Here is a 13,198-nt window from a genome sequence, read left to right on the forward strand (position 1 = left end):
ATAGCATATTCAAAAGCAGAGACATTACTTTGCTGACTAAGGTCCCTCTAGTCAAGGCTCTGGTTTTTCCTGTGGTCATGTATGGATGTGAGAGTTGGACTGTGAAGAAGGCTGAGCGCCGAAGAATTGATGCTTTTGAATTGTGGTGTTGGAGAAGACTCTTGAGAGTTCCTTGGACTGCAAGGAGATCCAACCAGTCCATTCTGAAGGAGATCAACCCTGGGATTTCTTTGGAGGGAATGATGCTAAAGCTGAAACTCCAGTACTTTGGCCACCTCATGCGAAGAGTTTATTCATTGGAAAAGACTGATGCTGGGAGGGATAGGGGGTGGAGGAGAAAGGGACAACCTAGGATGAGATGGCTGGATGGCATCATGGACTCGATGGACATGAGTCTGAGTGAACTCCGGGAGATGGTGATGAACAGCGAGGCCTGGCGTGCTGCAATTCATGTGGTTGCAAAGAGTCAGACACGACTGAGTGACTGAACTGAACTGACCAGAACTCTAAGTTGTGAGTGGTAGCGAATAGGCAATAGTCGAGGCTAAAAAGATCACACCATCCCCCAAGTAAGCAATGTTCAGTGTGGTGAGGGAACCTCCCAGGTAAAGCGTTCTCTCACCAGGAGAGGGAGAGAATTCTGAGCAACAGGCTTCTCCAGCCTTTGGGGTCATTGTACAAATGTCCTGCTTTGATTTCAGCCTACCCAGACTCACAAAGCTCAGATGTATAGAGATGTGAGGAACAAGAAGAAAACCAGGGACTACTAGTAGCAGCCACACAGTAGAAGTTGTTACAGTTCACACGGACCTACTTAAGAGACAAACTCAGTGGATTCCACCACTGATTAAACAAAGATCTTGCAAGCCACCTGGCATTTCCTGCAGATGACACCAGATTTTGCACCACAGGTATTCACATTTGCTGATGTGGCCACTGGAGCCCCTTCCCAGTCTGTCCCCAGACCCCAGCCAGAGTCCAGAGTCCCCACACCCAAAGCCAGCTCTTTTTTCTGAGGCTGTGTGAGTGCAAGATGCAAGCCTAGACTCCTTTGGCTGATACTCACTGCTGGTCTACACTTAGACTAACCACTCCAGCAGAGCACCTGCACACACCCAACCTGAGCCCTGTGTGTAGCCTCCACTGCAGTGCACATGTCTAGAGGGAGAGTTTGCAGCTATAGGAGAATTTGCCAACATCCAGGACCCCTGCAACTGCCAGTGAGCCCTTACTTGGCCTGATTCTTGCTTCCTATACATTACATATATGTCTGCACCTGGCTTCTGCCCCAACATAAGACCTTTAGCTGACTCATGCTGCTGAGTTTCTGTCCACCACTTTCTCTGGCCATGACCAATGCCTGTCCTGTCCCTAGCCACTGAGCTCTTAGGCACCACTGAAAATGGCTATTACCCTTACAGCCACTGGGCAACCCCAACAGTGTTCATCAAGGTCCACGCAGTTTGTCAGTGTTGTGGTACCATGACCTGAGCAGAAGAGATATCATGCCCCTTTTCTCAGACTCAGTGCTTCCACATGCTCCCATAACTTGCAGCACCTGACCTAGAGTAACAGCATACATCAGCATACTCCCACTCACAGGTGAAAATCTTCTCTTACTAAAGATAGTCCATAGGCCTGAAAGAGGTGGATGCTTTTTCAAATCTGTAGACTTATGTGGAAGGTTCTGGGGATCACTGAAGAATCAGGGGGAAATGACTCAGAAGACCATAGTAAATCTCCAGTAGCTGGCCCTAATGTAATGGAGATCTAGGAATTGTCCAACAAAGCATTATAAATAATTGTTCTAAAGGTGCTCAGAGAGCTACAAGAGAGCACAGATAAACAACTTAAAAATATTGGGAGACAATAAAAGAACTAAATGGGAAGTTCAACAAAGAGATAGAAAATATAAAAAGAACAAAACATTGCTTATGAGTACAATGACTGAACAATAGACAGTTTCAACAGCAGACTGGAGCAAGCAAAGAAAAGAAGCAGTGGGCCTGAAGACAGAAGATTGAAATTATATTTTCAGAGGAGTAAATTAATAAAACAATGCAGCAGCAGCAGAGAAGGAATGAAAAAAGTGATGGAATTTATTGGACATCTTCAAGAGAAATAATGTATGCACCATTGGAGTCCAAGAAGGAGAAAGGTAGGCAAAAGGAGTGAAGGATTTACTTAAAGAAATAATGGCTAACAGCTTCTCAAACTTGGAGAGAGATTTGGCTAGTCAAGTTCATGAAGCAAATAGACCACCCCAGAACTTCAATAGAAAACAATCTTCTCCAAAAAAATGTATAATGAAACTATTTAAAATCAAAGATGAGAAAGCTTTAAAAGCAACAAGAGAAAACATATTTCTCTTAGAAAAGGGACCCAACCTTAAGGCTATTGAAATATTTCTCAACAGAGACCTTGTAGACCAGGAGATAATGGGATGATACATTCAAAGTTCTAAGAACAACAACCAAAAAAAAAAAAAAAAAAAACTGCCAATGAAGAATGTTTTACCCAGTAAGGTTATTCTCCAGAAGTGAAGGCAAGATAAAGAATTTTCCAGTAAAAATAAACACAAAAGTAAACAAGTGGGGCCTGATTAAATTTAAAAGCTTTTGTATAGCAAAGGAAACTATACACAAGGTGAAGAGACAGCCCTTAGAATGGGAGAAAATAATAGCAAATGAAACAAGTGACAAAGGATTAATTTCCAAAATATACAAGCAACTCATACAACTCAATACCAGAAAAACAACCCAATCAAAAAGTGGGGGAAAGACCAAAACAAACATTTCTCCAAAGACATACAGATGGCTAACAAACACATGAAAAGATGCTAAACATCACTCATTATTAAAGAAATTTAAATCAAAACTACAATGAGATATCACCTCAGACCGGTCAGAATGGCCATCATCAGAAAGTCTACAAACAATAAATGCTGGAGAGGGTGCGGAGAATAGGGAATTCTCTTGCACTGTTGGTGGACATATAAATTGATACAGCCACTATGTTAGACAGTATGGAGATTCCTTTAAAAAAAAAAACCTAGGAATCAAAGCACCATATGACCCAGCAACCCCACTCCTAGGCATATACCCTGAGGAAACCATAATTGAAGAAGACACATATGTCCCATTGTTCACTGCAGCACTATTTACAATAGCTAGAACTTGGAAGCAGCCTCGATGTCCATCAACAGATGAATGGATGAAGTTGTGGTACATACACACAAAGGAATATTCAGTTCAATTCAGTTCAGTCGCTCAGTCATGTCCGACTCTTTGTGACCCCATGAATCGCAGTACCCCAGGCTTCCCTGTCCATCACCAACTCCTGGAGTTTACCCAAACTCATGTCCATTGAGTCACTGATGCCATCCAGCCATCTCATCCTCCGTCGCCCCCTTCTCCTCCTGCCCCCAATCCCTCCCAGCATCAGGGTCTTTTCCAATGAGTCAACTTCTCGCATGAGGTGGCCAAAGTATTGGAGTTTCAGCTTCAGCATCAGTCATAAAAAGGAATGCATTTGAGGCAGTTCTGATGAGGTTGATGAACCTAGTACCTATTATACAGAGTGAAGTAAGTCAGAAAGAAAAAGATAAATATTGTATACTAATGCATATATAGAGAATCTAGAAAAATGATATTGAAGAATTCATTTGCAGGACAGCAGTGGAGAAACAGACATAGAGAATAGACTTATGGGCATGGGGAGAGGGAAGGAGAGAGTGAGATGTATGGAGAGAGTAACATGGAAACTTACATTACCATGTGTAAACTAGATAACCAATGGGAATTTTTTGTATGTCTCAAGAACTCAAACAGGGGCTCTGCATCAACTTAGAGCTGTGGAATGGGGAGGGAGAAGGGAGGGAGGCTCAAAGGGGAAGGGATATATATATACCTGTGGCTGATTCATATTGGTTTGACAGAAAACAACAAATTCTATACAGCAATTATGCTTCAATTTAAAAAAAAAATTTAAGTAAAGTGTAAAAAAACAAGATCCTATTATATAGCAGAGGTAACCATATTAACAAAAAGAAGAGTTTTCCATAAAGTAAAGCTGGGGGAATTTATCACCACTAAATGTGTCTTACAAGCAATTGTGAAAGAACAGCAGATAAACCATCAGCAAAACAAAAAGACAATCTAATGAATAGGAAAAAATAGTTGCAAATGATATTACCAATAAAGAGCTAATGCTCAAAATATATAAACAAAGAGAACATGAGTAAAAATAAACAAACCTGACCTGATTAATCTTAAAAACTGTTGCACAGCAAACGAAACCATCAACAAAATGAAAAGCTAATCTACAGACAGGAAGAAAGTATTTGCAAATGATATGACCAACAAGAGGTTAATATCCAAAATATATAAACAATTTATACAACTTAATATCAAAAACCAAACCAAATCAAAAAGTGAGCAGAAGATCTGAACAGTCATTATTACAATGACACACTAGCACATAGGGAATTGATTACTGGCTAGATTGCTCTCTCACCTTTTGATTCCCCCTCTTCTTCTCCTGGTCACCTATATCTCTCTCCTCCCTCTTCTCTTCTCCATGTAACTCTGTGAACCTCTCTGGGTGTCTCTCAGTGTGGAGAATCTTTTCACCATTAACCTAGATGTTTTATCATCGGTGCTTTATGGATGGAGAAGTCTTGAGGCTACTGTAAGGATAAGACTGAAAAGCAGAGGCAGGAGACTTAAGCCCCAAACCTGAGAACAGTAGAGAACTCCTGACTCCAGGGAACATTAATTGATAAGAGCTCACTGAAAAGCATCCATATCTACACTGAAACCAAGCTCCAACCAAGAGCCAACAAGTTCCAGAGCAAGACATACCACACAAATTCTCCAGCAATGCAGGAACAGAGCCCTGAGCTTCGATATACAGGCTGCCCAAAGTCACAACAAACCCATAGACATCTCAAAACTCACTACTGGACATTTCATTGCACTCCAAAGAGAAGAAATCCAGCTCCACCCTCCAGAACACTGACACAAGCTTCCCTAACCAGGAACCCTTGACACGCCACTTGTCCAACCCCACACAAAGAGAGGAACCTCAACAAGAAAGTAGAACCACAAACTGCCAGAATACAGAAAGGCCACCCCAAACAGCATCTAAACAAGATGAAAAGGCAGAGAAACATTCAGCAGGTAAAGGAACATGATAAATGCCCACCAAACCACACCAAAGAGAAGGAGATAGGGAGTCTACCTGAAAAAAATTTCAGAATAATGATAGTATGAATGATCCAAAATCTCGAAAACAAAATGGAGTTACAGATAAATAGCCTGAAGACAAGGATTGAGAAGATGCAAGAAATGTTTAACAAGGACCTAGAAGAAATAAAAAAGAGTCAATCAATAATGAATAATGCAATAACTGGGATCAGAAACACTCTGGAGGAACCAACAGTAGAATAATGGAGGCAAAAGATAGGATAAGTGATGGGGATGATAGAATGGTGGAAATTAATGAAGCAGAGAGGAAAAAAGAAAAAAGAATTAAATGAGGACAACCTCAAAGACCTCTGGGACAATGTCAAATGCCCCAACATTCGAATCATAGGAGTTGCAGAAGAACAAGACAAAAAGAAAGGCCATGAGAAAACACCTGAGGAGATGATAGTTGAAAACTTCCCTAAAATGGGGAAGGAAATAGCCACCCAAGTCCAAGAAACCCAGAAAGTCCCAAACAGGATAAACCCAAGGCAAAACATCCAAGACACATATTAATCAAATTAACAAAGATCAAACACAAAGAACAAATATTAAAAGCAGCAAGGGAAAAACAACAAATAACACACAAGGGGATTTCCATAAGGATAAAAGCGGATCTTTCAATAGAAGCTCTTCAGGCCAGGAGGGAATGGCAGGACATACTTAAACTGGTGAAAGAGAAAAACCTACAACCCAGATTACTGTACCAGAAAGGACCTCATTCAAATATGAAGGAGAAATCAAAAGCTTTACAGACAAGCAAAAGCTCAGAAAATTCAGCACCACCAAACCAGCTCTTCAACAAATGCTAAAGGATCTTCTTTAGACAGGAAACAGAGAAAAGGTGTATAAACTTGAACCCAAAACAATAAAGTAAATGGCAATGGGATCATACTTATCAATAATTACCTTAAATGTAATGGGCAGAATGCCTCAACCAAAAGACAAAGACTGGCTGAATGGATACAAAAACAAGACCCCTGTATATGCTGTCTACAAGAGACCCAACTCAAAACAAGGTACATACACACACACACTGAAGTGAAGGGCTGGAAAAACATACTTCATGCAAATGGAGACCCAAAGAAAGCAGGAGTAGCAATACCAATATCAGAAAAAATAGACTTTGAAATAAAGGCTGTGAAAAGAGACAAAGAAGGACACTACATAATGATCAAAGGATCAATCCAAGAAGATATAACAATTATACATATATATGCACCCAATATAGGAGCACTGCAATCTGTAAGGAAATGCTAACAAGTATGAAATGAGAAATTAACAATAACACAATAATAGTGGGAGACTTTAATACCCCACTCACATCTATGGATAGATCAACTAAAGATAAAATTAGCAAGGAAACAGGAACTTTAAATGATACAATGGACCAGTTAGACCTATTTGATATCTATAGGACATTTCACCCCAAAACAATGAATTCCACCTTTTTCTCAACTGCATATGGAAACTTCTCCAGGATAGACCACATCCTGCACAATAAATCTAGCCTTCAGTTCAGTTCAGTTCAGTTGTTCAGTCGTGTCCGACTCTTTGCGACCCCATGAATCGCAGCACGCCAGGCCTCCCTGTTCATCACCATCTCCCAGAGTTCACTCAGACTCATGTCCATCGAGTCCGTGATGCCATCCAGCCATTTCATCCTAGGTCGTCCCTTTTTCCTCCACCCCCAACCCCTCCCAGCATCAGAGTCTTTTCCAATGAATCAACTCTTCGCATGAGGTGGCCAAAGTACTGGAGTTTCAGCTTTAGCATCATTCCCTCCAAAGAAATCCCAGGGTTGATCTCCTTCAGAATGGACTGGTTGGATCTCCTTGCAGTCCAAGGGACTCTCAAGAGTCTTCTCCAACACCACAGTTCAAAAGCATCAATTCTTCAGCGCTCAGCCTTCTTCACTTTCCGACTCTCACATCCATACTTGACCACAGAAAAAACCATAGCCTTGACTAGACGGACCTTAGTCAGCAAAGTAACATCTCTGTTTTTGAATATGCTATCTAGGTTGGTCATAACTTTTCTTAGTAAATTCAAAAAAATTGAAATCATCCCAAGCATCTTTTCTGACCACAATGCAGTACGATCAGATGTCAATTACAGGAAAAAACTATTAAAAATTCCAGCATATGGAGGCTAAACAACACACTTCTGAATAACCAACAAATCAGAAGAAATCAAAATATGCATAGAAACGAATGAAAATGAAAACACAACAACCTAATGTAGGAGATTTCTGGAGATTACGAGTGAAATGACATAAAACAAGACACACATACAAGAGACAGACACCACTCTGGCCAGAGGAAAAATAATAACTGCGCAAGCAAGCAAGCTCGCAGTCTATTTTTATATAGCCCCCCCTGGGCAGAATTCCAGACTGTATGACCAAACTTGTTCAGTACAGCACATGTGCATAAATGTTATCGTATAGCAAAAGGGAGTGAAATTCCAGCTTACTGCAGAGTCTGTCCAGAGCCCTTATCACAAGAAGGGAATGTTCCCTTATTTGCAAGGGACCATTAATCTCAAGGCTGTGTCAGTCTCCTTGGCAGAACATCCTGTTTGCAAGCAGCACATCTCCACTTTCCCTATTGACTGCATTAACCCTTCATCTCCCCCTTTTTTATTTTATTTAAGCCCTCGAGACATTTGTATCGATGTTCTGTAGAGCAAGGCGTAAAGCTGTTAGGGGACCAACCTCCAGCCTTGCCAGCCCCTCTTGCAGCTGTGCCTGTCTTAGGTTGCCCTCCTCTGAGGGTCTTACCCGTCATTGGCTATCCAGCCACCTTTTGGGGGCTAGGCGGAATCTCTCTAGATGATGGGCATCTAGAACTCTTTTTATTTATATGTCTTGGTTAATTTCTTGAAGGGCCCATGTCAAATGGTACAGGTGTTATACAAAACTGAGAAGAAGTCCAATCACATTTCAACACACTTCGTGTAGATAAAACAGCTAATTGATCTCCAAGCCAGGAAATGGTGTGTTGAAGATTGAGCACGTCGGTAGCAAGTTGTGCATCCAAATCTCGCTGTTCTTGTCATAGCAAATGAGAGTCTTTATGCCAGTCCTGAACAAAATCAGCTGTTTGAATTCCTTGGTGTAACGCAAGGTTTGCCATCGCCACTGTTGCAGTTACTGACGCAATTGCTAGAATCGAAGCAATGACCACACCAAGCATATGTCGAGATGGATGCAGCAAAGTCTGTACAGCAGTTACTAGATGAGAGACAGCAAAAGAATCTGACCATGGCCTAGTCAGATTTATAGGCAACCATACTTCTGTCCGAGCTTTAAGAATTACTAACGAAAAATTGGAGTTACAGGCTTGTTTTTCAAGTTCTTTCCACCAAGACTGATTTACACATTGAGTTAGATTACAATAATCACATGACATAGACTGCACAGTATCATTCCAGGGCCAATTCCCATATAACAATGCAAAAGGATATTTTACACATGCCATTGTGGAATAAGATTTATTAACATGTAAATTAACATGGAATGGACCCGAAGAGTCACCACTGTCCAAATTATAGTTTCCTGACCAGATAGTGAGATTACCAGAAACCGCCCATAGTTTCCAAATATCCCTTTGAATGTGTGGATATCCCTGCAATTGTAATTGAGGAGGGACAAGTGCAAATTGCTGCCATTTAATTGTTTCATTCTCATTACCCATCAAAATGATATTTGCACGATGCCACCTAAGAGATTTATTTGACCATTTTTCTAAGAATTGCCCATAATCTGGACTCCAATATACAATGATAGACCCAAAATAATTTATGACTTTAAAGGGTTGATGACCTCGGCAACGTTCCCATTCCAAAGATTCTAGAGAAGAAGAAGCAAAAAGTTAACATTTTTGAACAAAGGGATCAGCCATTGTTGATTTTGATCAATCTCGCTGGGATCCAAAACCTGTATTATTAACAGAAATGAAAGCATACCCTCGTCCCAGATATATTAATGATGCTGGGATCCAGCCTTTCTCTTTATCTTTATACCAAATATGCATATTCAAGATCTTCTTGTCTTCTTTTTTCCCTTGAAAATGCAACTCTGCTGCTGATAGATTTCCCTTGCTCCAAATATTCAAAAAATTTAGGGTAAGTAAGGTTTTATTCAAAATGTCTTTAGGTTTCATAAATCTCTCCTGTTCCCCCTTTTTTATTTTTTCAAGATATTCACGCAAGGTAAGATTAGCTCTTTCAATGATAGCTTGCCCTTGACTATTATAAGGAATACCAAAAGTATGAGTTATATGATATTGGGATAAAAAGTGAGCTAACTTCGCGGATTGGTAGGCAGGTGCATTATCAGTTTTCAATTCAATTGGTAATCCCATAACTGCAAAAGAAGATAACAAATGAGTAATAACAGCATCAGCCTTTTCAGGATGTAATGCAGTGGCCCATTGAAAATGTGTATACATATCTATAGTATGATGCACATATTTTTGTTGTCCGAAAGAATAAGTGTAAATTACCTCCATTTGCCATATTTGATTTGCTTGTTGTCCCCTTACATTGACACCTGGTGAGGTAAACAGTAAAGAAAAGGGTGCACATATGGAACAAGAACAAACACTATTTTGAGCTTGTTTTCGAGTAATAGCATGAGATTTTTGTAACCCTTTGGAATTGGCATGCTGTAAGAGAAGTTCTTGTTTTGCTGCTTCTATAGGATAAAGTAAGGCATCAATTGTAGCATTTCTGAATGATAAGGGTCTAGGAAGGGCGGAATGTGCACGAATGTGAGTAAAGAAAATTAATTCTGAACGCTGCAAGAGCAACTGTTGTACTTGGTAAAACAATTTATCAATAGCTGTTTTAAGGGTCAGTGGAAGGGAGACATGGGGAAGCTGTAGGCAAGAGAGAACAGCATATCGAGAATCTGAAACAATGTTAACAGGAATTTGGGGAAAATCTTGTAAAACTAAATAGATAGCTCACAACTCAGCGGGCTGTACAGAAGAAAATGAGTGGGGAAGAACCTTAGAACTTTCTGGGGTCCAATATCCAGCAGTATTTATATTTGCATCTGTAAAAATAGTGGGTCCCTTAACTGGAAATTCTGAAATTGGGGATAGAGATATCATAGAGTTAGTCCAGAGAAAATCAATCAATTTAGAAGACAGATAATGATTAGAAAACGAACCAGGAAATGAGGCAAGAGAAAACTGTTTTGGAGGGTTCTCAATGGTTGCAACTTCATAACTGGAAGGAAGAAGAAGCTAGAAAGCAGGCTGAGATTAATGAAGGACAGAATCCCCCTCATCCCCTCGAGGATAAATTAATAGGAGAGGGCCACTATCGGGCTTTAAGAGGACAGGCTCAATACTCTGATCAGGACCTACAACAAGTCCACCAGGTCTTTTTACGAGCATGGCGTCATGTGGTGCTTACTGGCCACGCCCGGCCCTCCTTTGTTAAGACAATGCGAGGCCCCAATGAGCCATATACTGATCTTTTAGCAAGATTGAGGATGGCTATGGAACGAGCTATAGAGAGGGATGAAATTTCAGAGATATTATTACAAACTTTAGCATTTGAGAATGCAAATACTGAATGCAAACGTATACTGGGGACTTTTCCTCCCTGTCCTTCTGCCATCCTGCCTACCCCAACCCTGTTCCCTTTTTGGCTCTTCCTAATGAACGAACAGGAGGATTTGGAAGTACTGGGCGACATATATTTTGGGAAATGCTTATCAAAGATTCTCGCCCTATTCTCTCCTTGATTATACAAGGAAAAAACTTTGAGGGACTAATAGACACAGAGGCAAATGTTTCTTAATCTAATGGAATGATTAATTTGCCTTTTCCCAATGATTCCAGCATAGCCAAAACAAAGGGAGATTGAGGACCGTATTGCACTACTGCAGCTTTAAGATCTTTAAAAATTTTATATTCCAAAGGAGTATATTGAATATTTATCACATTGCCATCTTGCTGTCTCTGGATGGGAAATAATTGTGGAGGATCGATAAAACCACTAGGGGGAGCAGGCAAGTCATCATCATGAAGCATAGACAAAGGAAAGGAGAACTGACAATGTTCCCTGGCCACATCGGGTCGACCAATCTCATTACCAGTAGATAGGCAAAGTCAAAGCCTGTATTATAGCATTACATAAAGTCCATAACTTCAAAGGGATCACATTACCCTTCTGATGTTGTTTTTTTAATTTTTTTGAATTATTTTCCATTTCTTCAAATTTGATTGTAACTTCGTTTGATATTGAAACCAATGACAATATTGCTCCACCAAGCAAAAGAGCCCACTCAATCGACGAGTCAAGGCCTTAATGCCTATGGAGTGGAGAAGTCCTTTGACTAACTCCCTGTACATGAATTCCCGTAGTAATTCTCCATGATTTTCTGAAAGTTCCCCTGCTAGGGTGAGGAATTCCCCATGATTCTGTACATGAATTCCCCTAGCAATTCTCCATGATTTTCTGAAAGTTCCCCTGCTAGGGTGAGGAATTCCCCATTATTTTCCTGAAAGTTCCCCTGCTATGGATTTAAAATCCCCCCGGGGTTACTCACCCTTTTGGTTTCACTCGAGCCCCACTCTGGGCGCCAGATGTAGGAGATTTCTGGAGATTATGAGTGAAATGACATAAAACAAGACACACATACAAGAGACAGACACCACTCTGGCCAGAGAAAAAATAATAACTGCGCAAGCAAGCAAGCTCGCGGTCTATTTTTATATAGCCCCGCCCCCCGGGGCAGAATTCCAGACTGTATGACCAAACTTATTCAGTACAGCGCATGTGCATAAATGTTATTGTACAGCAAAAGGGAGTAAAATTCCGGCTTACTGCAGAGTCTGTCCAGAGTCCTTATCACAAGAAGGGAATGTTCCCTTATTTGCAAGGGACCATTAATCTCAAGGCTGTGTCCGTCTCCTTGGCAGAACATCCTGTTTGCAAGCAGCACATTTCCACTTTCCCTATTGACTGTATAAAACCTTCAACCTAAAACCTGTGGGACTCTGTAAAAGCTGTGCTAAGGGGAAGGTACATAGCAATACAGGCATACCTCAAGAAACAAGAAAAAAATCAAATAAATAACCTAACTCAACACCTAAAGCAACTAGACATGGAACAAATGAAGAACCCCAGGGTTAGTAGAAGGAAAGAAATCTTTAAAATTAGGGCAGAAATAAATGCAAAAGAAACAAAAGAGACCATAGCAAAAATCAACAAAGTTAAAAGCTGGTTCTTTAAGAAGATAAATAAAACTGACAAACCACTAGCCAGACTCATCAAGGAACAAAGGGAGAAAAATCAAATCAACAAAATTAGAAATGAAAATGGAGAGATCACAACAGACAACACAGAAATACAAAGAATCATAAGAGACTACTCTCAGCAATTATATGCCAATACAATGGACAACTTGGAAGAAATGGACAAATTCTTAGAAAAGTACAACTTTTCAAAATTAAACAAGGAAAAAATAGAAAATCTTAATAGATCCATCACAAACATGAAAGCAAAACTGTAATCAGAAATTTTCCAGCAAACAAAAGCCCAGGTCCAGACGGCTTCACAGCTGAATTCTACCAAAAATTTCAAGAAGAGCTAACACCTATCTTACTCAAACTCTTCCAGAAACTTGCAGAGGAAATAAACATCCAAACTCATTCTATGAGGCCACCATCACCCTAATACCAAAACCAGACAAAGATGCCACACAAAAAAGAAAACTACAGGCCAATATCACTGATGAACATAGATGCAAAAATCCTTAACAAAATTCTTGCAAACAGAATCCAACAACATATTAAAAAGATCATACGTCATGACCAAGTGGACTTTATCCCAAGGATGCAGGGATTCTTTGATATATGCAAATCAATCAATGTAATACACCACAATAAAAAATTAAAAGATAAAAACAATTTAATTATCTCAATAGATGA

General features: G+C 40.2%; 1 protein-coding gene across 2 annotated transcripts in view; it reads right to left on the reverse strand.

Moving 5' to 3' along the window:
- Positions 1-11,929, reverse strand: part of LOC128067983 (cytochrome P450 2C31-like) — an 83,224-nt gene extending 71,295 nt beyond the window's left edge. For both annotated transcript variants that reach the window (XM_052661126.1, XM_052661125.1), the window contains exon 1: positions 11,815-11,929. The gene's annotated coding sequence lies outside the window, so the exon portion shown is untranslated. The remainder of the gene's footprint in view (positions 1-11,814) is intronic.
- Between the last annotated feature and the right edge of the window lie 1,269 nt (positions 11,930-13,198).

This window comes from Budorcas taxicolor, chromosome 23, assembly GCF_023091745.1.
Source record: "Budorcas taxicolor isolate Tak-1 chromosome 23, Takin1.1, whole genome shotgun sequence".
Taxonomy (NCBI): Eukaryota; Metazoa; Chordata; class Mammalia; order Artiodactyla; family Bovidae; genus Budorcas; species Budorcas taxicolor.